This window comes from Camellia sinensis, chromosome 1 (genome assembly GCF_055761805.1).
Source record: "Camellia sinensis isolate YWXY chromosome 1, ASM5576180v1, whole genome shotgun sequence".
Lineage (NCBI taxonomy): Eukaryota > Viridiplantae > Streptophyta > Magnoliopsida > Ericales > Theaceae > Camellia > Camellia sinensis.
In genome coordinates, this window is record NC_138961.1 from 13,167,528 (window position 1) to 13,181,166 (window position 13,639).

The window sequence follows — 13,639 nt, forward strand, 5'->3', positions numbered from 1 at the left end:
AAAAAAAACATAACTTCATAATTTAATTTCACCAATTGGCTGCAGAGAAACTGATGGAAAATGAATGCAAAGAAAGAAAATTAAAATTAAGAACCATAAATTCTTTACAATATTCTGTAACAAAATACACCAGTTTGAGTTTTTTTTCTTTTAATTTCCTCTGTTTTCTCATCAGCCAAGCACATGGCGAGTGATAGAATTATGTTGCCGACTATTCTATTACTTATCAATGTACTGGCAACGGAGGAATGCCTCTGCACGTTGAAGGATTTGCGCTGGAAACGCCTCGAATGAAGCACTGAGAACTGCTGATGCCGCGATTATTGATGGCTTGAACTGTGTGAATTTAATATCTACAATCAAATTACAAAGAAGAACTGATTAGTTGTTGTTTGAAACTCCGTTTAGTTGTCAAGAAAAAGAAAGAAATTGAAATAGAAAAATGTAAAATGTAAAATGTAAAAATTCTAGTATCATGGTTCTACCCTAATTGAGCCAAAATATATGACTATCTTTGCTTTTCTTTCGTTTTCTTGGTAACCAAACAAATTATAAAGTAGAAAATAGTCTTGTAGGTAAATTTACCCCCTTGAACACTCAAAATGGACTGTGAAATGTCTCGACGAGTGAAGCCTCGAATTGGCTGCGGATGCCTCAGTTTGAAGAAAGGATAGAAGTATTCCAAGAAGTTTATTGCAGTCAAGGATTGCATTCGCCATTCCAGCGTGGTCAGTATACGACGCTCCATCTCCAAAAGCAAGAGTGGATTGACACTGGTCGTAAGTTTGCGTTTAGCCTATTCAACATAAACCTAACATTAGAGAGAGAGAGAGAGAGAGAAATTTAGTATTTACCAAGAAATTAGGAACAGAGAAGCCCCCATTCCTCGTCTTTGAAGCAAGTGTAAAACAACAAATTGCAAAGAGCTTTGTGTTCTTGCACGGATTTCTTTCTAGAGCCTAGATCAAAGTTGAAAATCGATTCAAAACCAATCGAAAAACATATCAAAAATCAAATCAAATAGATTAAAGTCCTAGATTTTAACTGGTAAATGGCTTTTCCTCGACAACATTCGATCAAGGTAATTAACAGCAAGGTAGGGAACGAATGCATCATAATCGGAACCTTTTGAGAGCTGTAATTCATGCCAAGAAATGCATCAACAAACATGATTTAACAAAAAAGCAATGTGGAGAGAGAGATATATATATACAGTACCATTTCAGTGAGAGTAACTACGATGCTTCGGGTAATGGCCTTTTCTACATTATGAGAGTAACCTTGAGCAGCCATGAATTCAGATTCGACATTGAAGAACTTCTTGAAAGCTTTATCATTTCGTTGAAGAAATGGGTGCGTTGGATCGTAATCCATTTTTTTTTCCCAGAGGCTTTGGAGTGAGAGGGATAGAAACTAAGAGAACTATAGGGGTCTCTCAGCGTTTATTTATCAAAGTAAGGTGTTCCTTTCACCCTGCAATATTCTTGAGGCAAATCAGTAGAGAAGCGCAACTCAGAACCACAGGTTCAGAACAAATAATAAGCAAAAGAAAGCAATTTGACCACTTCTAATAACTGGAAAAACTGCAGCAAGCCCTCACCAGTCTCCGGACAGTATATATATAGCATAGTCTAAGATGCATTGACCCAGACATAGACATGGGTATGGAACCCAACAATTTAAAACAAATTAGGACACAACACGATGGGCATATGAAAAAAAAGAAAACGAAAAAGAAAAGTAAAACCCCACCAATGTTAATTTAATTTTGTTTTCTTGGCACTTAATTGAAGATTCATAGTTAGGTGGCTCAATGTGTTACCATTTGTAAATGAATATTAATATTTCATTTCCATCCCTGAAAATGAAATATTAATATTGGTGGCGAGTGGTGGGTGGGTGGGTGGGTGGGTGGGTGACGGTGGCGGGTGGTGGGTGGTAGCGAGTGGGTGGTGGTCGGTGGTGGTGGTAGGTGGGTGGCGGGTGGTGGTGGGTGGTAGCGGGTGGTGATGGTGGGTGGGTGGGTGACGATGGCGGATGGTGGGTGGTAGCGAGTGGGTGGTGATGGTGGTGGCAAGTGGATGGCGGATGGAGGGTGGTGGTGGGTGGTGATGGTGGTGGCGGGTGGATGGCGGATGGAGGGTGGTGGTGGGTGGTGGGTGGTGGCGGGTGGTGGTGGGTGGGTGGGTAGGTGACGGTGACGGTGGCGGTGACGGGTGGTGGGTGGTAGTGAGTGGGTGGTGGTAGTGGTAGTGGTAGGTAATGGGTGGTGGTGGCAGGTGGGTGGAGGGTGGGTGGTGGTGGTGGGTGGTGGTAGCGGGTGGATGGCAGGTGGGTGGCGGCTGGTGGTGGTGGTGGTGGCAGGTGGGTGGTGAGTGGTGGTGGTGGCAGGTGGGTGGTGAGTGGTGGTGGCGGGCGGTGGATGGTAGTGGCAGGTGGTGGGTGGTGGCGGGTGGATGGTAGGTGGGTGATGGTGGTGGTGGTGGCGGCGGCGGCGAGGGGTGGGTGGTGATGGCGAGTGGGTGGCAGGTGGATGGTGGTAGCGGGTGGTGGGTGGTGGTGGCAGGTGGCGGTGGCGGAAGACAGTGGTGGAAAATGGTGGCGGGTGGTGGCTAGTGTTGGGTGGTAAAAAAAAAAAAAACTCAAAACTCAAACAAAAACACATTTTTTGAGTTTATATTTTTTGGCCAAATTTATAAACTGAGACCACTTATTTATAAATCAAAAATTTACCAAACAAGTTTTTATTTGAGTTTTTTTAATTTTTGTAAATATAAACAGAAAACTGAAAACGTAAGTGTTACCAAACGGCACCGGCAACACTTACGTTTTGAGTTTTCTGTTTATATTTATAAAAATTTTAAAAATTCAAATAAAAACTTGTTTGGTAAATTTTTGATTTATTGTTTGGTAACACTTACGTTTTTCAGTTTTCTATTTATATTTACAAAAATTTTAAAAATTCAAATAAAAACTTGTTTGGTAAATTTTTGATTTATTGTTTGGTAACACTTACGTTTTTCAGTTTTCTGTTTATATTTATAAAAATTTTAAAAATTCAAATAAAAACTTGTTTGGTAAATTTTTGATTTATAAATCAATGGTCTCAGTTTATAAATTTGGCCAAAAAATGTAAACTCAAAAAATGTGTTTCCGTTTTGAGTTTTGAGTTTTTTTTTTTTTTAACCACCCAACACTAGCCACCACCCGCCATCATTTTCCGCAACCGTCTTCCACCGCCACCACCCACCCCCCACCACCACCTGCCATCACCACTCACCACCCACTAGCCACCACCAGCCACTTGCCACCCACTCGCCGCCACCACGCACCCCTCGTCGCCGCGGCCATCACCACCATCCATCACCCACCTGCCATCCGCCCGCCACTACCATCCACCGCCCGCCACCACCACTCACCACCCACCTGCCACTACCATCCACCACCTGCCACTACCAGCCACCCACCACCACCAGCAGCCACCTGTCACCCACCCACCCGCCACCCACCACCACCACCACCCACTCGCTACCACCCACCACCTGCCACCGTCACCCACCCACCCACCCACCTACCACCACCACCACCCGCCACCACCCACCACCACTCGCCATCCGCCACCCACCACCCGCCGCCACCACCACCACCACTCACTCGCTACCACCCGCCACCATCACCCACCCACCCACCATTACCACCTGCCACCACCCACTACCACCTGCCACTACCACCACCACCACCACCACCCACTCACTACCACCCACCACCCGCCATCGTCACCAACCCACCCACCACCACCACTACCACCACCACCACCCACCCGCCACCACCCGCTACCCACCAGCCACCGTCACCACGTTCCACCACCATCTTCCGCCGCCACTTGCCACCATTTGCCATTTCTCACTCTTTTTTATATTTTTAAATTTTTTTAAACATTTTGTCAATTACCAAACGCGTTTATAGTTTATGTTTTTTTTAAATAAATAAAAAATAAACAAAAATCAGTTTATAAAATTTTTGTAAATATAAACTGAAAACGTAAACGTTACCAAACAAATAAGTGGTCTCAGTTTATAAATTTGGCCAAAAAATGTAAACTCAAAAAATGTGTTTTTCTTTTGAGTTTTGAGTTTTTTTTTTTTTTTACCACCCAACACTAGCTACCACCCGCTACCATTTTCCACCACCGTCTTCCGCCACCACCACCCACCCTCCACCACCACCTACCACCACCACTCACCACCCACCTGCCACCACCACCCACCACCCGCCTGCCACCCACTCGCCACCACCACCCACCCCTCGCCGCCGCAGCCACCACCACTAGCACCACCATCACCACCCACCTGCCATCCACCCGCCACCACCCGCCACTACCATCCACCGCCTGCTACCACCACTCACCAGCCACCTGCCACCACCACTAGCCACCAGCCACCAGCCACCTGCCACCCACCCTGTCACGACCCCAAACTGCCCCTACTAGTTTGGTGCCGTGATGGCCAGTAATCCGGGATTACCGAAGGCCAACCTCCAAAATCCACACACAATCAGAGTATAAATATATATATGGGGCTCACAAATGCGGAAGCATTAATTTAAAAATACAAGTAGTCCATAAGAGCAGTGCGTAAGTTACATGGAATGGCATACAACTTTACATAATATTACAACTTGAATACAAATATAATGAAGTACGAAATACACATTACATCTTGATCAAAAGGCTTCTCCAGCCGACATGTGTAAATTACAAGCATTATAAGCCGAGAAGCATAGTTTTCAAGACTGCCGATATGAATACAAGTTAGGCCGACATGACAAAAACCCAAAACAAGCTTGCGAGTCACACTTAGGCGTCACCGCCTTCCTGCTCATCACCTACATATATATATATAGAGAGGGTGAGCTTGGATACTCAGTGAATGGTATAAGAAATAAAGGGGTTTGCATGACTGGTATTCAAGATCTTTATCAAACAATACATAACATAATTAGTGCAAGTCAAGGGATGAACCAAGTCCATCTTCCAAATCTATCAAGTTTCAAAGGATGCTTACTAGCATCATTATAATACAAGTGATGACATCTCGGCAAACAAAACCCACGCGGTAAACCGTCAGTGGCAAACAAGACAAGACAAGGCAAGACAAGGGAGATATCTCAATTCAATGGTGTCGTTGCATTATAGTCCCCGGACACTAAGGACTTGTGCTACTAATGCTTAGAGTCCCCTAGCACATACGGACTTCCAAACTTTGTGCTACCAATGCTTATAGTCCCTTAGCACATACGGACTTCCAAACTTTGTGCTACCAATGCTTATAGTCCCTTAGCACGTACGGACTTCCAAACTTTGTGCTACAAATGCTTACAGTCCCTTAGCACGCACGGACTTCCGAACTTTGTGCTACAAATGCTTATAGTCCCTTAGCACGCACGGACTTCCAAGAATGTCATCAAAACAATATATATATATATATATATATATATTTTCCGATTATGAATAACCATTCATGCTTACAAATACTTTCCAAAACGAAGCAAAACAAGACTTTTATCAAAGCATTATAACATAGCTTTATTAAAAATACCACTCACTTTGTTCTTTAAACGTCGGGGTCAAGGCAAGTCCAAACCCTACAAACACATGGCAAAGTCTGCTGAATGCACTTTCAAACAAGTTTCACATGCATGCAGATGATCTCGGCATTCCTCAAGACTAAGTCAAATCGAAACAAACGCAGTTCTTTATCTGGGGAAAACATGCTGGGCAACTACCAGGTCTAGGCCGAGGTTCCACATCCCCTGGCCGAGGTATGGCCTCGATGGCCACATTCAAAGGAATGAAGTCGGGAAAAATCTGGGTTTCCCTTTCTTGAAGAATATGATGAACATGAAGAACATGAACATGAGGAAGATGAATGCAAAGATCGTGATTTGCTATTACAAAATCTGAGATTTCATGCTATAAGTTCGAAAACATGGACCTGGGTACCCATATTTAAGGATCTTGTGAGAACAAACACAAAAACGTGAATCTTAATGCAAACTTTCAGATCAAACAAGACTTTTTCCTTCAAGAACACATGAACACTATTTTCTCTTTCTAAAACCAACTTTAAATCGATGCATGACATACAGAACGGGTTCGATCATGCAATGCAGCTAGATGATCAATAAGAACGACAAGGGTAAATCAAGAATCTAACCTCAATATGCGAATCTAATGGTTTGATCTCTAGGAATCAAGTTCGAAACCCACTCTCTCACTCTAAACTTCTTCTTCTTCTCCTAGAGCTTCTCTCTCCTCACAAACAAAAACATAAAGCAAATGATACATTTCTAAGTCTGCTGGCTGATTTAACCCTCTACAGAGGCACGTGGCAGCGGCTGGTTGGTGCTACACAAAAAGGTGGCTGGGTGACAAGACAAAACTATGACAAAGTGTGTTCAACAAGCAAGACGGCATGGGCACTCTGGCGAGTAATGATCTCGGCTAAGGACAAGACATCGGCAAGTAGGGAATAATGACCTCGGCTAGGAAGGACAACACTTGACTAAGCTGTGCCACACCTTGGCCTAGATGTGCCACACCTCGGTCTAGGTCATACCTCTCCGGGACAAGATCACTTAGGTGCAAAGGTAACATCTCGGCCTAGATAATTCACACCTCGACCTTGGTGATGAACACCTCGGCCTAAATAATGACATCCCAGCCAGTATGTCAAGGCGAAGGTAGAGGTCAAACAAAGTGGTTCCAAGGAAGTTCTAGACTAAAGACGTCCTCGGCTAAACTCACACCAAGCAGGGAACAAAACATGCTGTAGCACTTAAACGAACAAGGGCAAGGCTCAAAATGCAAGTTTACAAGACAGAATCACATGAATGCATATGAGTACGGTTAGGATGGCATGAGGGTCATTACATCCTACTCCCCTTAAAGAAGTTTGGTCCCCAAACTTGAGTTACCTTGGTTCGAGAATAACTCTGCGTATCGGACTTTCATTTCCTCTTCCGTTTCCCACGTAGCATCCTTGCCGTAATGCTCTTTCCATTCAATCTTCACCATCGGTATTACCTTATTTCTCAATCGCCTCACTTGTCTATCGATGATGCGTATCGGCTCTTCTTCATAGCTTAGGCCTTCATCAACCACAATCCCGAAATGATCGATCACGTGTAGTGGATCCTGTATATACTTTCTCAATATCGAGATATGAAACACATTATGAACTTGACTCAGTCTCGGTGGTAACGCAAGTCTGTAGGCAACCGGGTTAACTTTCTCAAGGATTTCAAACGGTCCAATGTAACGGGGTGCCAATTTACCCTTCTTCCCAAATCTTGAAACTCCTTTCATCGGCGAGGTTTTCAGGAACACATGATCCCCTACTTCGAATTCTAACTCCTTCCTTCTCTGGTCGGCGTAACTCCGTTGTCGGCTCTGAGCAGTTCTAATTCTCTGTTGGATAAGCTTAATCTTTTCGGTTGTCCTTTGAACTAAATCAGGGCCGATCAAAGCTTTATCTCCTACTTCGGTCCAACATATCGGCGATCTGCACTTTCTCCCATACAAGGCTTCATACGGCGCCATGCCAATGCTAGCTTGGTAGCTGTTGTTGTAAGCGAACTCTACTAATGGCAAATGCACTTCCCAGCTTCCCTTGAAGTCCAATACACACAGTCTAAGCATATCTTCCAGTGTTTGAATTGTTCTCTCTGTTTGGCCATCGGTCTGCGGATGAAAAGCTGTACTAAACCTTAATTCGGTCCCCAAAGCCCTTTGTAAACTCTGCCAAAATCTAGAAACAAATTTTGGATCCCGGTCTGACACGATGGACATCGGCACACCATGAAGTCTAACGATCTCATTCATATACAACACAGCAAGTCGATCGGCATTGAACAAAGTCCTAACTGGCAAGAAATGCACTGACTTAGTTAACCTGTTGATTATAACCCAAATCGAATCCATTCCTTTCTGTGTCTTTGGCAACCCAGTCACGAAGTCCATGGAGATGTCTCCCAATTTCCACTCAGGAATCGGCAAAGGTTAGAGAAGTCCTGCCGGCCTCTGATGTTCCGCTTTCACTTGTTGACAATACAAACACTGAGACACGAACTCGGCTATCTCTCTTTTCATATTTGGCCACCAGAAGGTCTATTTTACATCTTGATACATCTTGGTGTTCCCTGGATGAACTGCAAATCTGGATCCATGAGAGTCTTGCAAAATCCTTCTTTTCAATTCTGGGACGTCGGCCACGCACAATCTTCCTTCAAATTTAAGCACTCCATTCTCAAGGGCGTAACCGGACTTCGGCTTGGTGGTAATCTCGTCGGCTACTTTCTTTAGGAATCCATCCTCCATTTGCCTTGTCTTTACTTCCCCAATAGTAGTCGGCTCCACTGAAATCATGGCTAGGCATGCCAAACTTCCCACTGACTTCCTACTCAAGGCGTCGGCTACCGAGTTTGCTTTACCTGGGTGATACTGAATCTGCATATTGTAATCCTTCAACAATTCAAGCCATCTTCTCTGTCTCAAATTCAGTTCTTTTTGGGTGAACAAATACTTCAAACTCTTATGATCTGTAAAAACTTGGCAAGAGGCTCCATACAAGTAGTGGCGCCAAATCTTCAAAGCAAACACCACGGCTGCTAGCTCTAGATCATAGGTTGGATAGTTCTTTTCATGAAGCTTCAACTGACGAGATGCATATGCTATGACTCTGCCCCCTTGCATTAATACACAACCCAAACCCTTATGTGAAGCATCGCTGAAAATCTGAAATTCCTCATTACCTGTCGGAAGTACAAGAACTGGTGCCGTAACTAACCTCGTCTTCAATTCTTGGAAAGCCGATTCTCTATTATCGGTCCATTCATATGTTGTTCCCTTCTTAGTTAGTTGTGTCAATGGTACTGCTATCCTTGAAAAGTCCTTCACAAACTTTCTGTAATAACCTGCCAAGCCCAGAAAACTACGAACCTCGGACACGTTGGTCGGCGTCGGCCAATTCACAATGGCCTCAATCTTGCTCGGATCGACTGATATACCCTCTTCATTAATCACATGCCCTAAAAATGAGATGTTGGAAAGCCAAAACTCGCATTTACTCAACTTGGCGTACAGCTTCTTGTCTCTCAAAATTTGCAGGGCAAGCCTCAGATAATTCTCGTGCTCAATTGTACTCTTGGAATAGATCAATATGTCGTCAATAAAAACAACTACGAACTCATCTAGATACGGCTTAAAGACTCTGTTCATCAAGTCCATGAACGCTGCAGGAGCATTGGTCACTCCGAAAGGCATTACCAAAAATTCATAGTGGCCATACCTTGTCCGAAAAGCAGTCTTCTCAATGTCCTCGGCTTTAACTTTCAGCTGGTGGTAGCCCGACCTAAGGTCAATTTTGGAAAAGACTCGTACCCCTTGTAATTGATCAAGCAAATCGTCAATCCTAGGTAATGGGTACTTGTTCTTGATGGTTACCTTATTAAGTTCTCTGTAATCAATGCAAAGCCGAAGGGTGCCATCCTTCTTCTTAACAAATAAAACGGGTGCTCCCCACGGTGAAGTGCTCGGCCTAATGAATCCCTTATCCAACAATTCTTGTAACTGCAGTTTCAGTTCTCTAAGTTCAGCAGGGGCCATCCTATAGGGTGTTTGGGAGATAGGTTGCGTTCCCGACACGAGGTCCACAGTAAACTCTATTTCTCTATCGACTAAGTGGCCAGGCAGCTCATTTGGAAAGACGTCGGGAAATTCCTTAACAACTGGTATGTCGTCTAACTCAACACTTCCATTCAAATCACTTAGTATACTGCACAGATAACCCTGACACCCTTTTTGGATCAACTTATAGGCTTTCATGGATGAGATTAAGTAGGGTGGGGGTACTACTCCCTTACCCTGGAAAAAGACCTCGGCTTTGGTTGGGGTGTTCAACGTAACGCTCTTAGTAACACAGTTAATGGATGCATGATGCGCTACTAACCAATCCATTCCCAATATGACATCAAAGTGAGTCATGCTAAATGGCATCAAATCAGCTAATAATTCAACATCCTCAATCACCACAACACACGCCCTATATATGGATGCAATAATTATAGTTCCCCCAGATGGAGTAGATACAGATAGCACATAATCAAGGGGTTCTAACGGTCTGTTCAACTTCTCGACAAATTTAACAGATACAAAAGAATGTGTAGAGCCCGAATCAATCAAGACGTATGCAACTTGAGAGCAAATTGAGAGTGTACCTGACACTGCCATTTCAGCATTCTGGGTGTCTCCTGGCACTAGAACAAAAACTCTGCCCTGTCTCATCTGTGTCCTTCCGACGTTGCTTCCTTGTGCAGAGCCTGAGGTGCACCCATTTTTCTTACCATCACCAGTTCTTGCCTTTGGACAGTCCATCACGTGGTGGCCTATCTCGCCACATTCAAAGCAGGCTCCTGTCACCCAACGACAAACCCCTAGATGCGGCTTCCCACAACTCGCGCACGTCGGCTTAGCACTTCCATCCCGATCTAAGTTGCTGGAACTGCCCACATTCGCCTTCTTCTTGGCATTAAACGGCATCCGACGACCTTTATAGTTCTGTCTCTTCCTCTGACTCTCTCCTGAACTTTGATATCGGTTTAAGTTAGCTTCCACCAAGATGGCCTTGTCTAACACCTCGGCGTAAGTCAGCATATTAAGCATGTTGACCCGATCCTGGATTGGTCCACATAGTCCACTTTCAAACTTCCTGGCTTTCCTATACTTATCACTGACCATATGAGGCGCATATTTCGCCAATTCAGTGAAGGCACGGTCGTACTCTGCCACTGTTCTGCTGCCTTGTGTCATAGTTTGGAACTCTGTGGTCTTGCGATCTCGAACGCTAAGCGGAAAATGCTTGTTGTAAAACAGTTCCAAAAATCTGGCCCAAGTTAAACCAGGATTAGTCTCCCGGGTCATCATCCACCACCTTCGGGCGTCGTCGTCTAATGTGAATGCTGCTAATGTCACCTTCTGAGGGTCGGTGCTAGGAAAGATCTCGAACAGCTTTTCCATTTCCAAAACCCACGCCTCGGCCTTCATCGGCTCTATGCCCCCTGCGAATCTTGGTGGGTTCATCTTCTTGAACTCTTTAATCAAAGTCATCGTCCCATCCCCATACAAGGCTGGCTGTGGAGGTACTTGGGGCACTGGAAGAGGTGGAGCTGCATGTCGGCCATCCGTCTGTTCGGCCGGGGTAGATGTAGCGCTTGCATTCTGTTGCCTCATCTGCCTCAATTCATGGGTTAAACCTTCAACCAGTCTTTCCAGTCTGTCCAATCTATCCTCTGATTGATCTCGGCCAACTGATGGTCTACCTCTCCTCATGATACTATGCGTAGGCAAAATGCAACCTTAAAACAAACTGAACCAAGAACCATGTATGCAAATAACAAATGGTTATGCCGAGATGATGCACACCTTGTCAAGTAACAAGCAACCTGATGCAATCCTAAAATCATTCTAAGGGACATCCTATGCTCTTTAGGACTCAAAGTGTGTGAATAACGCACTATAAGGAATGCGTGCTCTGATACCAATCTGTCACGACCCCAAACTGCCCCTACTAGTTTGGTGCCGTGATGGCCAGTAATCCGGGATTACCGAAGGCCAACCTCCAAAATCCACACACAATCAGAGTATAAATATATATATGGGGCTCACAAGTGCGGAAGCATTAATTTAAAAATACAAGTAGTCCATAAGAGCAGTGCGTAAGTTACATGGAATGGCATACAACTTTACATAATATTACAACTTGAATACAAATATAATGAAGTACAAAATACACATTACATCTTGATCAAAAGGCTTCTCCAGCCGACATGTGTAAATTACAAGCATTATAAGCCGAGAAGCATAGTTTTCAAGACTGCCGATATGAATACAAGCTAGGCCGACATGACAAAAACCCAAAACAAGCTTGCGAGTCACACTTAGGCGTCACTGCCTTCCTGCTCATCACCTACATATATATATAGAGAGGGTGAGCTTGGATACTCAGTGAATGGTATAAGAAATAAAGGGGTTTGCATGACTGATATTCAAGATCTTTATCAAACAATACATAACATAATTAGTGCAAGTCAAGGGATGAACCAAGTCCATCTTCCAAATCTATCAAGTTTCAAAGGATGCTTACTAGCATCATTATAATACAAGTGATGACATCTCGGCAAACAAAACCCACGCGGTAAACCATCAGTGGCAAACAAGACAAGACAAGGCAAGACAAGGGAGATATCTCAATTCAATGGTGTCGTTGCATTATAGTCCTCGGACACTAAGGACTTGTGCTACTAATGCTTAGAGTCCCCTAGCACATACGGACTTCCAAACTTTGTGCTACCAATGCTTATAGTCCCTTAGCACGTACGGACTTCCAAACTTTGTGCTACCAGTGCTTATAGTCCCTTAGCACGTTCGGACTTCCAAACTTTGTGCTACAAATGCTTATAGTCCCTTAGCACGCACGGACTTCCGAACTTTGTGCTACAAATGCTTATAGTCCCTTAGCACGCACGAACTTCCGAACTTTGTGCTACAAATGCTTATAGTCCCTTAGCACGCACGGACTTCCAAGAATGTCATCAAAACAATATATATATATATATATATATCTATATTTTCCAATTATGAATAACCATTCATGCTTACAAATACTTTCCAAAACGAAGCAAAACAAGACTTTTATCAAAGCATTATAACATAGCTTTATTAAAAATACCACTCACTTTGTTCTTCAAACGTCGGGGTCAAGGCAAGTCCAAACCCTACAAACACATGGCAAAGTCTGCTGAATGCACTTTCAAACAAGTTTCACATGCATGCAGATGATCTCGGCATTCCTCAAGACTAAGTCAAATCGAAACAAACGCAGTTCTTTATCTGGGGAAAACATGCTGGGCAACTACCAGGTCTAGGCCGAGGTTCCACATCCCCTGGCCGAGGTATGGCCTCGATGGCCACATTCAAAGGAATGAAGTCGGGAAAAATCTGGGTTTCCCTTTCTTGAAGAATATGATGAACATGAAGAACATGAACATGAGGGAGATGAATGCAAAGATCGTGATTTGCTATTACAAAATCTGATATTTCATGCTATAAGTTCGAAAACATGGACCTGGGTACCCATATTCAAGGATCTTGTGAGAACAAACACAAAAACGTGAATCTTAATGCAAACTTTCAGATCAAACAAGACTTTTTCCTTCAAGAACACATGAACACTATTTTCTCTTTCTAAAACCAACTTTAAATCGATGCATGACATGCAGAACGGGTTCGATCATGCAATGCAGCTAGATGATCAATAAGAACGACAAGGGTAAATCAAGAATCTAACCTCAATACGCGAATCTAATGGTTTGATCTCTAGGAATCAAGCTCGAAACCCACTCTCTCACTCTAAACTTCTTCTTCTTCTCCTAGAGCTTCTCTCTCCTCACAAACAAAAACATAAAGCAAATGATACATTTCTAAGTCTGCTGGCTGACTTAACCCTCTACAGAGGCACGTGGCAGTGGCTGGTTGGTGCTACACAGAAAGGTGGCTGGGTGACAAGACAAAACTATGACAAAG

General features: G+C 43.9%; 1 long non-coding RNA gene across 1 annotated transcript; it reads right to left on the reverse strand.

Annotated features, from left to right (window-relative positions):
• Window positions 1–228: 228 nt before the first annotated feature.
• On the reverse strand, window positions 229–1,136 carry LOC145789542 (uncharacterized). The gene is made up of 3 exons (XR_014327576.1): window positions 1,046–1,136; window positions 586–959; window positions 229–353 (listed from the first exon to the last, which is right to left on the reverse strand). It is a non-coding gene; the product is annotated as an uncharacterized LOC145789542 (long non-coding RNA).
• Between the last annotated feature and the right edge of the window lie 12,503 nt (window positions 1,137–13,639).